The sequence below is a fragment of the Podarcis muralis genome, chromosome 3 (genome assembly GCF_964188315.1).
Source record: "Podarcis muralis chromosome 3, rPodMur119.hap1.1, whole genome shotgun sequence".
NCBI classification, from domain to species: Eukaryota; Metazoa; Chordata; class Lepidosauria; order Squamata; family Lacertidae; genus Podarcis; species Podarcis muralis.
Window position 1 is genome coordinate 36,247,079 of NC_135657.1, and position 15,495 is coordinate 36,262,573.

The window sequence follows — 15,495 nt, forward strand, 5'->3', positions numbered from 1 at the left end:
ACAAGAATCCTAGAAGGATGAGTAGGGTTGGGTAAGACGACAGAGGTGGGGGAATCTCACACTTCTTCTGGAACAGACATGGCCTGCACTTGTCAAGAACAAGTTTGTTGTTATTGTTTTTAATTGGGCCACGCTCAGGATATGAACGCCATCTTCAGGGTCAGTCAGATCACTGGCCTTCAATGAGTGGCTTGGGACCCATTACCAGTTCACAGCAGCTGCACTACCACCATACAAATATATGGCTTTAAAAAATGTCTCGCATGCTGCAAGTCTCATTCATTTGGGGACTTGGGAAGATATTGAGACATATACTGTGGGAACGGAGGTGGATGCTGGATTGTAGAACTGTAGGAGACACAACACCAACCTTCACATTTATCACTAAGATGGTTTGTTAGCTAAATGTGGTTTGAAAAAGAAGTAGACCATCATTTCAATCTTTTCGTCAGCAGAACTAAATAAATAAATTATGGTCATTTGTAACACTTTGTTGTGTTTGGAGTGTGGGGTTGTTTTTTTTAAAAAAAGGAAACAGTTAAAAACCCTGGCAACGCAAACTCCCATTTGCATTCTTAAAATATTCTTTGAGCAAAAGATTAAGGCTGTTGAGCCAATCCTATAAAAACAGACACAGCAAATAAAACCTGTTTCAAGACTATGCCAAGCTATTTTAGAAACAACCATCTGGCTCAAGGATCTTAACACAGTCGGTTCCAAGAAGTAAGGGGGAAACCTGAAGAAGAAACAGATATTTAAGAAATTAAGAGAACTCACCAGCAACTGATTGAGGGCTGGTGAAACCAGCTGGGGAACAAAACATACTTCTAGGTCCTGGGCTAGTGTCTAGACCAGTGTTTCCCAACCTTGGGCCTCCAGCTGTTTTTGAACTACAATTCCCATCATCCCTGACCACTGGTCTTGCTAGCTAGGGATGATGGGAGTTGTAGTTCAAAAACAGCTGGAGGCCCAAGGTTGGGAAACACTGGTCTAGACACTAGAGCCAGTGTGGTGTAGTGGTTAAGAGCAGTAGACTTGTAATCTGGTGAACCGGGTTCACTTCCCCACTCCTCCACATGCAGCTGCTGGGTGACCTTGGGCTAGTCACTCTGAAGTCTCTCAGCCCCACTCACCTCACAGAGTTTTTGTTGTGGGGGAGGAAGGGAAAGGAGAATGTTAGCCGCTTTGAGACTCCTTCGGGTAGTGATAAAGTGGGATATCAAATCCAAACTCTTCTTCTTCTTCCAAGCAGCAAAGTGGCATGCTAGAATATGGTATGACCGCCCTGGTATGATCTCTGCAGAACACTTCTCACTGACTTGTCCGCTTTCCATGAGCAAGGGATTTTGGCTTCTGGGGAATATTTACAGCAGGACTGAGAAACCCAGGCCCAGAAGTCAAATGTGGCTCTCAAGGCTTCTTTATCTGATCCTTGGGACTCCCTCAGGCCACACCCCTCTCACTTGGCCATACCCCTCACTATCCCTCCTCCTTATCCTTTTTGAGTGCTGTTGCCTGGCTGGAATTTCTTTTTGAACTGTGACTGAATGCAAGGGCAAGTGTAGGAGTGGTTGTCTGCCTTTGTAGCCTACTATACAAAGTCACATCCATTGCTTCACCCTCTTTTGCCCATGGATACAAACACCACTCACTCAGAGCCCCAGAAGGTTGTTCATGATGGAAGGTGGCCCTTGGGTGAAAAAAGCCCCAGCGCTAGTTTAAAGATGTAATCCCTCACATACACTCTAAAGTCCCAGAGCACATTATTATACCGCTAAACGTGCCATTTTGGCTTTAACTGAACAGCAGACACACACTTCAAGGAAGAGGGTGGTCTTCCCAGTAGTGCCCAAGTTGAGAGCATCGTCTAAACCATCCTATGAAAATGAAGTATTATTAAAGGAGTTCAGCTGTGGTCACATGAGATGTACAAGCATGAAGGGAGCATTTTGAGAACGCCAGTGTCAAATGCCAGCAACAAAAAACAGACAGAATTCTCCCACAAGAGGCTGTAGCCTACAGAACGAAGGTAAAAAGTCACATCTTCCACCCTCCTGGCACCTCTGTCACTGCCCACTACTTGTGTGTAGCCTTTGGAAGGTGTCCTCTGGCTGAAAAACGTTTCCCATCCCTGATAGATGTACTATGTGACTTTAAGACCTAATACCCAAGTTGGCTTGTTTTCCTCTTCTCACCTCATTCCTTCCCCCGCCTTTTGCATTGGACCATATAGATTATAAACCTGAAGACAGGAATTCCAACACACACACACACACACACAAATACACACATGCCATGTATTGATCTTATTTAAGTCACTCTGGGAAATTTTTTGACTGAAGGAGCAGGGTAAAAATGGTTTAAATAAACTCAGTAAATTCAAAGCCTCCACCACGTCCCTCCACCCTCCAAAATGAGGCAAGTGGTGACCATGAGAAATGAGGGCCTTTCCAGTCCCAGCACCTCAAATATGTCCTTTCACAGCACCAGGCAAAGAAATGTGACCAGACATTCAAATGTGCTTTTATAGCTGGTTTTAGACATGCTGGGTTTTAGTGGTTTTGCTTCCGTGACTCTTCTGGTGTCTTGTTTTTATGATTTTAACGTCTCCATTTTTTAAATTATATGCTGCCCTGGGAGTCATGGTACTGTAGGGTGGCATATAAAATTGTCTGTTAAAATGGTACTTCAGGAGTACTTACTAGGAGTATCCAGCAGGAACTTTCTATTGCTCTGCCCTTACAGACTACAAGCTGGATAGCATTTGTTACTATAGTAATAAGCACTAAAGTATCTGTTATTGTGGCAGCAACAGGCAAATTGCAAAAAAGAAGGGTGGGGAGATACAGGATACTCTAATCTAATACAAAAGAGCTGAAATAGGAACAGAGGAAGCTGCCTTATACAGAGTCAGACCATTGATCCATTTGGCACAGTATTGTCTACACTGACTGGCAGCAGCTCTCCATGATTTCCAGGTCAGGTTTTCTCCCACCCCTACCTGGAGAAGCTGAGGATTGAACCTGTGACCTTCTGCATGCAACACTGACGCTCTGCCACTGAGCTATTGCCCTTCCCCTCTCTATTGCTCTGCCCGGAACGCAGCCATTCCATGAACAGAAGATTTCAGTCACTGCACTTGCTAAGCATAAAACAGCATTTAAAAGGACCGGATTGCAATTATGCACACATACCAGAATGAGCAGCATGCAAGTGCAGAAAACAGGTGGCAGGGTGCAAAAAGTAGGTCATTTTAGCAGGGAATCCTGTCAAGAAACAAGTTGTTGTGGATACCCTGCAGCAGAGGGGCAGTCAGGTTGCTAAGACCACGGTCAGCAGGAGGCAAATTCACTCAAAGGCTTTGGAGACTTTGGGGTCATGTGTCCACAGAAATGCAGTGCACCACCCAGGGGGGGGGGGGAGTCAGAAGCCAAGAAATTATATATTTTTTAAATCAATCCAAGACAGAAAGCAGTGTCATGTTTGTACTAAACAGTTCAAGCAAGGTTTTCCAGCACTTGCTCATTCATTGATTTTTTTTAAAAAATATTAGTGAATATGCTAAACAAGTACACACACACCCTTTTGACGCCACCTTCAGTTGTCCCTGAAAGGAGGTTGTTGTAGCCTGGCCTTTGCCAACCTAAGGCTTGCCAAATGTTCTGCACTACAGCTCCCAGCAGACCCACCTAGTCCCAGCAGTTTCTGTTGTGAACTGCAGTTCCAAATATCAGAAGGGCATCAGGTTGAAAAAGTCTGGTGTACTCAATAAAAGCCATAGATCTCCAAAACGGAATAGCTGTTAAGGGAGATACAAGCCTTCTCCCTAGTCGGGATTTGATAGGTGCTCATTGCTCCCACCCACCCTGCCATGCAGCAGAAGAGGGTGGGGGAGCAGGTATCTGGGGAATATTCATCCCCTATTTTATTGATTTCACAATATTTTTATCCAACCTTTTTCTGTGGCTCACTGCATAAACTGAAACAATTGGTAATGTACGCTCGTACAGAAAATAAAGTGAGAGCAAAAACAATACTTTGCAAAATAGGACAGAAACATTTTTTTTGGGGGGTGAATGTCTTAACAGCCTGTCCAAATAGCAAAGGGGTCGATTGGGCCCCTTGAGAAAAGGAATTCCACCACCAGGGTGCCACTACAGAAAAGGTCTTGCTTCACACCCCAGTCAATAAGATATTTGGTGAAGTAATGTTATGCCCTGTGATACAAACTACATTTCCCATGCAAATGAAAGCTGCCCAAGGCATCTTCATTCCTGGAAGGAACACTTGGTGACCTTCAGAAAGGAAGGGATAGTATTGTCACTTCCTTGGCCACAGTAGTTATACCCTCCTAGAACCTAAAATCTATCTGCACTTTTTCCCCCTTTACAGGTCCACATGACAAAATTTGACCCGCAAAAATGATGCTTCCATACCAGAGTGAATACAACCAATCTATACAAGAAGAATCCCAGCTTGAGGAAAGTGTTATTCACTATGGATCAATTGAAAAACCTGACAGAAGCGAGAGTACATCTTCTCTCCCCTACAAGCCTAATCAACTTCTTAGGATTCCAAAACTGCTCTCTCAATTTTCAACAATATTTTCCCTCCTCTGTCTTTAAGACACAAGTATGAAATAAAGATGAAGAAAAATCATGACCCTGATATACCTCTAAGAAGACTGGGTACGTCTGAAAACACATGCATCTTCTTAAATTTCCCACGCACAACTCTTATGTACATAAATAAACCAGTCAGTACCCATAAGCGCGAGCTGAGGGTGGGCGTGGGGAATCTCAATGAATTGTAAATGTCAAGGATCTGAATGAGCAGATTTCATAACATGTTTTCATCAGCTTTTCCAAGAATTAGACGCAACCAGCTCATGTTGTCAGCAGTAAATCAGTCAATTGTGCCCCAGCTTTGTAACTTTAAATTTACAGGGTTAAGCCCAAAAAAGGGGGGAGGAATAATACATTTATAATGGCCTAGCTCAGCCAGTCTCAGATATATCCTAAAGATACAATCAACTGCTGATGACCTTGTATTTTTTTAAAAAAATCTGACACTCAGGCTGTCCTTCTGTCCCGCCAACAAAACAACAGTATCAACACCACAGGAACAGATCTCAAAGGTTCATTTTGTCTGAGTCTTCAATGGGATGCACATGTAAGTACATCTTTAGGAGCTAGGGTCAAAATAATGAGCATGACTATACGTAATGCAAAAGCGAGGAAAAGCAAGGGCAGTGAACATTACAACATGAGCAAAAAAGCAAAGAAAATGAATGTGAGGTTTCTTTCCCTTCAAGTTCACTGCCATCTGCACTTGACCATAGTTGGTACACAGTTACGGGGCAAGAACACAGGTCCATGTGTTAAGAAATCTTACACATCTGCATTAGAAATCAGCTCAAGAGCCACTGCTGTCAAGTTTGACAAAGCCAGGCTAAATGGACCATATGTCTGACAGCACCACATCTTGTCATGCTTCTCTTCCTGTTCAGAATACATAGCTCAACACCCTTTGAGGAAACATTTATCGAACCATCCCAATGTCCAAAAGTAACAGGAGGACAATCTCTTTACTAGAAGTAAAATGTCACAAAGTAACAAGCAAGTGTTTTTAATTGCCTCTGAGCTCTTCTTAAGGTTGGATGCTAACACACCCACCCCAAAAACAGGTCAAAAAGCACCATTATTTTTTTTGGGGGGGGAGTTTCTCTCCCCTCCTCCCCATTTTGTTTTCTTTGCATAACATTCAGACAGAAGAGTTTGGGGGACCTGGCAGATTACTCATAACTTTAAGACATTTAGCTGGTCCTAATAAAAATATGACTATTAACTTTGTGTTAATAAATTAGCGCAGCTACTTTCAATGTATGTGTATTTAGGAAGATCCACAAGTCTGTTCCTTAACCAGGATCCAGCCAGATGCATCACTGCACTGCCAACAACAAAACAGTACACAAAGTTTTAAGCTGCTCTGCATATCCCTCCGTAGTACCTATGGGCACCAGAGGGATGAACCTTCAGGAAGGTGTGTCAAGAATTCCTAATACTATGTTCTTAATTCCGATTGGCCAAAGCTTCATTCTTAAAACACGTCACGTGACTAACTCTACTCGTCTACTCAAAATCATGAATGGGTTTGCTTCCCCGATGCTGCACTGCGGTGCTCGCTGCCCTGATGAATCACCACTCCCTTTCTACCAGCTTATCACCACTGAATTATTCACTTAACTGAGTTTTACCAACTTCCCTGGCTGTTTTACGGCGGATTATCGCCAGGCGTCGCAGCAGCGCCCTCTACCCGACCCACGCGGGAACTGTACCCAGGGACGCTGCCCAGCGCCTTCGCTTCTGCCCATTTCAATTACAGGCGACGATTGCGACTCAGAAATCTGCAGGCACTTCAAAACAACCCCCCTTCGCTTTCATTTTAGAAATTGACCTCTTCCCGATACAATTTCCGGCCGCCTCCAGAAAGAAAAAAAATGCTCGACATGCAAAATATAAATGACAAGTCTCCTTAAGAAAACCCCGTGGAAGAAAGTCATATTTAGGTTGCATGTACCCAGTGAGTTCAGAATAGACATGCACAGCATTGCACTGTTAATAATCTCCCTATTCCGTGCAAAAATAGAAACAAAAAGGCTTCTTCTCACAGACTTCTGCCTGTCCTCTAACGCACCGCTTTTTGCCAGCAGGCTGGCAGGCTTGCCTTCTTCGCCCCAAGAGCTAACGTGGGAAAGGGGGTTTTGATTTTAGAAAAGGGCTGCAAACGCTCGAGAGGCTCTCCTTTCCCATCTCGGCTCTCTCCCTTGTGTTTTTGCAGCTGCTCTGCTCAGGAGAGACCATAAATGTAGCCTGCGGAGAATGTTTTTTTAAAAAATTAAAGAGCGCCCTAAAAAGCTACGATCACTTGGGTTGGACTTACCCAGAAGCTCAAGCAGCGCTCCGGACTTGGCTTTCACCGCAAACGGCTGAGCTCAGGGCTCCGGCGCGGCCATCCCGTGTCCGCCAGCCAAGCCCCCTGGACGCCCAAGTGCACCAGGCAAGGGAAAGGGGCGGCGGAGCCTGCGGGCTGCTGCTGCTGCTGCTGTCGCTGCAGCGGCGTCTTCGCCTTCGCCTAAAGAGCAGGCGCCGCTTCCTCGTCCAGCCAGCGGCCGCTTTACGAGCGCCGCAAGCTCAGCTAGGCGCTCCTGCGCTACGCGCTCTTAAAGGGGCCACAGCCCCGACGGGGCGCGCAGGGGAAGAAGCGCCCGGGCGCTCCCGCGGGAAAGAAGCCCTGTCTTCCTTCACGCGGCGGCGCGTGCTTAATCTGAGGGACGCCCTCCCGATCTGCTGCTATTTTGCTGCTGGGATGCAGAGGTCAGCGCAGGTGGGGCACTCAAAACGGACTTGGCACTTTTGTGCAACAAAGCTACGTCGGGAGTGTGTGGTTGGGGGGGGAGATCTTTTCGCAGTAAGGAAAGTGATGCGGAAAAGCACTGGGTAGTGTGGGAGATCAATGGCTCTGACCCAAGAAAACAAATCCAACTGATTGTTTGATAAATAGCGTTGAATGAACTCCCCACAAACTTTGTGCAGCCAGTCAGAATGTTATGTAAAGTGTCCAAAGACCAATAGGTCAACTGATAGGTTTAGGAAGCACCGGGGAAGGGACATAGCAGGCACCTTTAACTGCCCCACAGCTGACATCATAGATGACATCACATGTGGGCAGGTGAACATGATTTGACTGAAAGCACCTTGTGGGCCAAAATGGTGAGGCCTAGTGAGACCCACAAGCCAGAGGTTCGTTCTCTCTCTCTCTCACCTGCCATAAACTTTGTTCAAACAAATCAAGATTAATGTCCAATAAGCAAGTCATCTGCAAGTGACTTTAGCATTGGATTTATTTTATTTTATTTTTATTATTTTTATTGCTTATTTTTAAAAAAAATTGCAAATCGCACGTTTGTGATCTCTAAATGGGCCACTGACAATATTCTGTATGCCCTGAGTTAGAGTCATGTTGGTAGAGGTAGCCATGGGGCTTTGAGGATTGTCTCGGTGCAGCTGCTAATTCATTAGCAAGAAGCACAGGAAAGAATCAGAAGACTATGCCCCACTCTAACCCTACTTCATATTATATTTATTTGGTTGGCTTGCTAGTTTTCAGATTTATAGTCCCCTTGTCAATCAAGTGATCCTCAAGTTTGCAGTTTCTCCCCCTCCCACAATACTAGATCTCACAGTCATTATGCTAAATGGAGATTAAGGGCAAGACAGACAGAAATGCTTTTTTCACACAGAGCACAGCTCAGGTATGGAATTTGCTTCCAAAATATGTGACAATGGTAGAGTGGGCAGGGCCAGAGCTTAGTGGTACAGGCATGCTTTCCCTGCAAAATATTCCCAGGCTCAATCCCCAGTATTTCCAGGTAGTGCTGGGAAAGCTTCCTGCCAGAAACTCTGGAAAGCCACTCTGTAGATCAGGGATGGGGAAATTGTCTGGATGTTGCTCAACAACAACATCCATCATTCCTGGCTATTGGCCCTCCTGACTGAGGCTGGTAGGAGCTGGAGTCCCACATCTGGAGAGCCACAGATTAGCCACCCCCAGCACAGATGGACCAGAAGTCTGAATTAGTGTAAGACAGCTTCCTCAACTTTGTGATAAGCTCTCCCCAGGGAGACTTGCCTGGCACCATCAGTCGCATTTTTAGGCAAGAACATTCTTATTCACCCACGTCTTTGGATCTTAATTTTAGTGGTGTAGATCTGTTTTTCTATTATTTGTGCATTTTAGGATGTTCTAGCCTCTTTTTATATTTGTTTCTGATGTTCATTTTTGTAAGTTGCTTTGAGTTTCATTTTTGGAAAAAAGTGACTGATGAATAATAATTTTAATCAAATTGCAAGAAAGGAGATTCGGCTTAAACATTAGGAAGAACTTTCTGACAGAGCTGTTTGACAGTGGAACAGAAGGTGGTGGACTCTCCTTCACTGGAGGTTTTCAAAACAGAGGTTGGATGGTCAGGGATTCTATAGCTGTGATTCCTGCATTGCAGGGGGTTGGACTAAATGGAAGCCCTTCCAACTCTATGATGCTGTGATTCTTCTTCTCCCATCCTATGGAAACAATTCATCCCAGAAGGTTCTCGCACAACCAGAAGCCCAAAGAGGGCCACTGGAAGATTCCATACTTCCCTGTTCTTCAGCTCACAACTGTGAGACACAACTGTGCCATTGCAGGAGGGGAAAGGCCTCAATGCTCATTCTCCACAAGCACTCAATAGCACATGGATGCATGCCTCCAGCTGAGCCCAGTTAAAGATTGAAAGCCTCCTGTTTGCTGAGCATTCATCCTGATTTCCTTGCACAATGCTTACACAGGGGTTCGAATATGGCTGTGTACACCCTGTACCTTTAAAGCACATTTGAAGCACATTGTTTCCCTCAAAGAATTCTGGGCACTATAGTTTGCTGAGGGTTGCTAGGAATTGTAACTCTGTGAGGAGCAAACTACAGTGCCCACAATTCCTTGAGAAAAAGAAAGAGTTGTGAATGTGCTTTTAAGGTATAGGGTGCATCCAGTTTTGCTTGTAGGGAGGTAATATGACAACGAGCATTCATCCCAATTTGCTTGCACAGAGTTTACACATCTCCCCATCAATCAATCATCTATTCTCCACTTTTTAGTGCATTTCCCCATCACTTTCCTAGTTGCAAAAATAAAAAATGAAAAAATGAAAAACAACTGACAACCTTGCTTTGTTTTTAAGTGGATTTGTTTCTACAGAGTGATTTAATTTCCGGCAAGTAATTGAATCCTTCTTGCAAAATACCGACAGTCTAAAAAGGTAAAGGTAAAGGTACCCCTGCCCGTACGGGCCAGTCTTGACAAACTCTAGGGTTGTGCGCCCATCTCACTTAAGAGGCCGAGGGCCAGCGCTGTCCGGAGACACTTCCGGGTCATGTGGCCAGCGTGACAAAGCTGCATCTGGCGAGCCAGCGCAGCACACGGAAACGCCGTTTACCTTTCCGCCAGTAAGCGGTCCCTATTTATCTACTTGCACCCGGGGGTGCTTTCAAACTGCTAGGTTGGCAGGCGCTGGGACCGAGCAACGGGAGCGCACCCCGCCACGGGGATTCGAACCGCCGACCTTTCGATCGGCAAGCCCTAGGCGCTGAGGCTTTTACCCACAGCGCCACCCGCGTCCCCACTGACAGTCTAGAGGAGACCAAATAATTTCCTTCTCACTTTCTGCAACACCAATAGGCAAATAGCTGCAAGGGTGGGAATCCTGCTCTTCCTGCTGTGGGGAAGATGCCATTCTCAGAGTCTCTCTCACCCAGAAGAAACAGGAGAAAATATAATCTTGCTACCCACCAGGCAATATTCTGTTGACTCTTGCACAAAAAAAGAGAGTTTCCCATCCAACAGCAGAAATTGCCTCCCTAGACCAAAAGGAAACAGATGGCAGACTGGCACTGGTCTAGAATAGATGCCCAACTAACCACAGAAAAGGTACATATTGGCCAAATAAGTGGCAATGCTGGCCAATCACAATATAACACTGTTTTCTCTACTCTACTAGTCTTCTGAACATCCATGGTAACTTGGCGTTGATTCTGGTGCTGCCAGGACGTGTCTATTTATATAAAGTGGATGTGCCCCTTGCTTGTAAATAGACCCTCTAAGCAGTTTACAAAAATTAATAAATAAAACATTTGACACAACATTTGTTAGTGTTAGAGGCAGAAGAGAGATGGAGAGAAAGGCTTCTGTGGCAATAGAGCTTGTCAGCTGCCATTTGGAATGGGAAGAGTAGGACTTTGACACTCAGGACACTCAGGACAATGCTGATCAGGACAATATTGGGTACATGTAGAAACTTAGATCACATCCATGCCATACATTTAAAGCACATGGCTTCCCCAGCAAAGAATCAGGGAAGTTTGTTCACGGTTCTGGGAAGTATAGTTCTCTGAGGGCTAAACTACAGCTCCCAGGATTCTTTGAGGGATGTCTTAAATGTGTGGTGTGGCTGTGACCTTAGCTACAGAGAAAAAAACCACAGCTATCAAAGTCCAGATTTGGAAATACTTAACTGTACTCTGTGTTTCAGGACAGTATGTGGAAATAAGCACTTACGTATATCTAAAGCACTGGGCGAATTAAGAGAATTAAGGAATGATCTTTTATTTAAAAATAACAACAACCCACAATGTACTTCCTACATTGTACTGTACGTGTAGCTTGAAGATAAGAAAATGTGCAGTCTATGATAGTCTCTTAGATAATTTAGTGATAGTTCTGTTCCTTTGCAGTCCAAAAGAATACCAAGTTTTTAAAACATTACAAAGATTCCTTTGGAAGCCAGGTTCCATGATTCAGAAAGAGAAATATTCACTCATGCTTTGAAGTGAAACGATCCCCTCATGCATGCCTTGAAGTGCAATGGTCACACAAAGAACCTGATGGATATAAATGTATCTGGCTTGAAGAATAGGGGTGCAAAAACCCAAGAGCAGGACATTTCCAAAAGCGAGATTATGCCATAAAAGGGAATTGTTTTCTGCACCAAGTCTTCTGCAAAAGCTTCTGTATCAGCCTTTGGTCTAAATCGTTTGTTAGATCAGTTGTCAAAACAAAGGAATCTGAGTATTGTTAAACTGAGGACAAAGGTAACTATTGTAGATGGAGTTTCTGTGGCAGGCTGCCTGCTCCCTCTGACAAAGGGCTTAAGCACCATGTTGTGTGGATGGGGGGACTGAACTGTGAGCAATAGCCAACACATTGTTATTACAAGGCATAAGTGTCTCTTACATCTGACACACTGCGGCTGCATCCCTGCTCTGAAGTGATGGGGTGACTTCTGATGTCAAAGAAATTTGACTTGAGAGCTACGCCTGGCAAACACTGTCAGCTGGTACACAACATGTTCACTGTGGACCTGGGATCACGTCCCACAACAGCCATTGGTTCACCTGGTGAATCTGTTGAGTCACTATTGTTCGTCTCAGTTTCCTCATCTGCAAAATGGGGACAATAATCCCCTATTGTCCGGGAGGTGCTGGCAGGATGACTAAGAAATGCTTCATCAAGAGCTGAAAATACACTATTATGTCTTTTAAAATCTCTGTTTAAAAAATCAGACAGGATAGCACCAAAGTAGGCATAATTAATTAGAGCAATCCGTTTCAAAATAAAATGTGTTTTTTTTTCCTGAGAGAAAGTTCCATTACAATGCCCAGTTATGAGCTGCAGTTGCAAATTTCAATCCAAAGAACAAACTGTTTCAAAGATGGTGGACTTGAACTGACTGTATGGGATGTTAGGCACTTAGAGAATCTGGAGCCAACCTTTGTGCTCAGATTTCTGGGATCCATCAGCTGATAGCCAGTGTTACCAGCAAGTGCTCAAAGCAGCTTACAGTAACTCACATCTTATCCTCATAATAGTGCTGCAGGATTGCAATTTGCCAGGGCCACCCAGCGAGCTTCATGGCTGAGCAGGGATCTGAATCACATTCAAACCCAACCCTACCACTACAAATGGGGGGGGGGGGAGGTGTAAATCCTCTGTGGAGGCACATCATGTCCCTTTTCTAAAGTGCTTAGCTTGCTCCCCCCTCTTGATCACACCTGATCAGTTTCTTTGCTTTCTTTGTTCTCCACTTAGAAACACCAGACATCCGCCTCCCCCCCCCCCATTTTGTTTCAAAGGATGTTCCATATTCTAGAATTCCCCCCAACACCACAGAACATTGCAGAAGAAGAAAAAATATCACTGCACAATGTTGCTGGAATCTGGATTCAGCGAGCAATTCCACTTCCAATCCTGGCTCAGTCCTACTTCTTCTTTCCCAATCAGTTTGTGCTCATTTCCAGTAGATCTGTTTTCATTTAGCGAGTTTCTTCTCTCAACTCTCCACATTTCTGAAGTTGACAGTGGAAACCAAAGTGGAAGACTAAGGAACCACCTCAAAAGTAAAAGCTGATGAGGATGGAGGAACCGTTGTCCTTTGGGGCCATAAATACGCTTTGTGTGTCATCTTGGGTACCCAGTAATGTAGGCAAATAAATTACACGTTCGTAACGTGATTCTTTTTTAAATTATTTTTTCCCACTATAAAAAGCATTTATACAGGCCCAATGGAAGAGGAGGTGTGGAGGAGAGTGAAACCCTAAATGTGGAAACCAGGAGGGAGGGAGATTTAATTTTCCCTCCAAATAATACCATTATTAGGTCAATAACAGTGTTCTACACCTCAGCTCTCAAAGGCAGGTATCCTGTGATTGCCAATTGCCGGAAATCACAAATGGGGAGATTGCGACCGCCGTCAGGTCCCTCTTGCAGGTTTCCCATAAGCGTCTGAGTGACCACTGTGAGAACAGGATGTTCGGCTAAGTGGGCCATTGACCTGATCCAACAAGGGTCTTCTCATAGTGTGCAAGCTTTCATGTTCTGCAGAACTCTTCATCAGGCTAGGTGGCAAACAAAGCCGTAGAAAAGAGGGCGGGAGCAAAGACCCTGCAAGAAGCTTGAGGCGGCATGCACGCTTCTCCCCCCGCCCCAATTTAATCCTCGCAACAACCCTGTGAGGTAGGTTAGGCTAAGAAGCAGGGACTGGCCCAGGGTCACCCAGTGAGCTTCATGGCTGAGTGGTGATTTGAAGAACAACAACAACAACAATATACCCCGCCCATCTGGCTGGGCTTCCCCAGTCACTCTGGGCAGCTTCCAAAAAAATATTAAAATACTGTAATACATCAAACATTAAAAGCTTCCCTAAACAGGGCTGCCTTCAGATGTCTTCTAAAAGTCTGGTAGTTGTTGTTCTGTTTGACATCTGGTGGGAGGGCGTTCCACAGGGAGGGTGCCACTACCGAGAAGGCCCTCTGCCTGGTTCCCTGTAACGTGGCCTGGTATCCAATACCAACACTCTGGTCTTAATCCAATACTAAAATCACTGCACCACACTGGCTCTCTCTCTATCTCCCACACTGACTTTTGAGACAAAGAGAGGGAGAAGGTATCAGACATTCAAATGTGCTTTGGATAGGTGCCATGAAAGTTCCAAAATGCAACAAGGCATGAATGGGAAAAGAAACATTTCCCACCCCCTATAGGCCAACACTGCTACCTTTACTTATAAATTATCTTGTTACCCAAAGTCTTTATATAGCAGATTGTGGGCTGCTAACCCTGATTCATGCCTTGTTCTTCACAGCCCATTGTTTTGTTTTGGCTACAAAACCATTTGTATCCCACTCCGGTTTTCCCGGAAAATACCTGCCTTCCCATTGTGGAGAAAACGGTCCTAGCTAGCGTGTGGCACACAATGTGGCTTTACTGACAGGAATTCCTCTACAGTTAAGATTCCCAGGGAGTTGACAGAGGTCTAAAGAAAACACGTTGGCCTGCTTTTAAAACAAGGAATGCTGGGGGGGGGGGGGAGAGAGAGAGCAGAACTACCTGTTAGTAGGGAAATGTGAGTTCCTGTGGCTCCCCTCTGAAAGTACTGAGAACATTTCAAAGGGGAAATAGGCAGGCTAGTAGAGGGGGCTTCTCCCACTTATTTGCCTTCCTTCATTCTGTTTTTCTTTTTCTTTTTTAAAACAATTTTTCTCCTTTAGAAGAAGCTGGTGTTAGGAAAAACAGTTCAGGGAAACATTTTCAGGGAACAATTAGCTAGCACCGGAAGGACTAATACCCCAAACACATACTTGTCAGTTTCCCCTACAAACAGTCCCTGCGTGGTTAATGTTAACTGCAGACATGTTTAGGAAATATGTCTATTACTTGTTTATTAAGGTAAAGGTAAAGGTACCCCTGCCCGTACGGGCCAGTCTTGACAGACTCTGGGGTTGTGCACCCATCTCACTTAAGAGGCCAGGGGCCAGCGCTGTCCGGAGACACTTCCAGGTCACATGGCCAGCGTGACAAAGCTGCATCTGGAGAGCCAGTGCAGCACACGGAAACGCTGTTTACCTTCCCGCCAGTAAGCGGTCCCTATTTATCTACTTGCACCTGGGGGTGCTTTTGAACTGCTAGGTTGGCAGGCGCTGGGACCGAGCAACGGGAGCACACCCCACCGCGGGGATTCGAACCGCTGACCTTTCGATCGGCAAGCCCTAGGCGCTGAGGCTTTTACCCACAGCGCCACCCGCGTCCCTTACTTGTTTATTAGTTAGTTATAATTCACACACACACACACACACACACACACACACACACACACATATATATATATGTGGGCAGCTGAGATAATATATAGTCCTGCCTTTCATAGAATCAAAATTTCAGAATTGTAGGGTTGAGTGAGTCATCTAGTGCAAACCCTGCAAATCGGGAATCACAGCTAAAGAATCCCTGACAGATGCCCATCCAACCTCTGCGAAAACCTCCATTGAAGGAGAGTCCACCACCTTCTGAATCCATTCCATTGCTGAAAAAGCTCTTACTGTCAGAAAGTTATTCTTAACATCGAGCTGG

At 45.0% G+C, this 15,495-nt stretch overlaps 1 protein-coding gene across 4 annotated transcripts in view; it reads right to left on the reverse strand.

The window, feature by feature from the left end:
* The window catches only part of DAAM2 (dishevelled associated activator of morphogenesis 2), a 228,822-nt gene that overhangs the window by 187,167 nt on the left and 26,160 nt on the right, over positions 1–15,495 (reverse strand). For 2 of the 4 annotated variants that reach the window (XM_077925644.1, XM_028724410.2), the window contains exon 1: positions 6,943–7,281. The exons of the other annotated variants lie outside the window; for them this stretch is intronic. The gene's annotated coding sequence lies outside the window, so the exon portion shown is untranslated. Of the gene's footprint in view, positions 1–6,942; positions 7,282–15,495 lie in introns of those variants that run through there. 4 annotated transcript variants of the gene reach the window in all.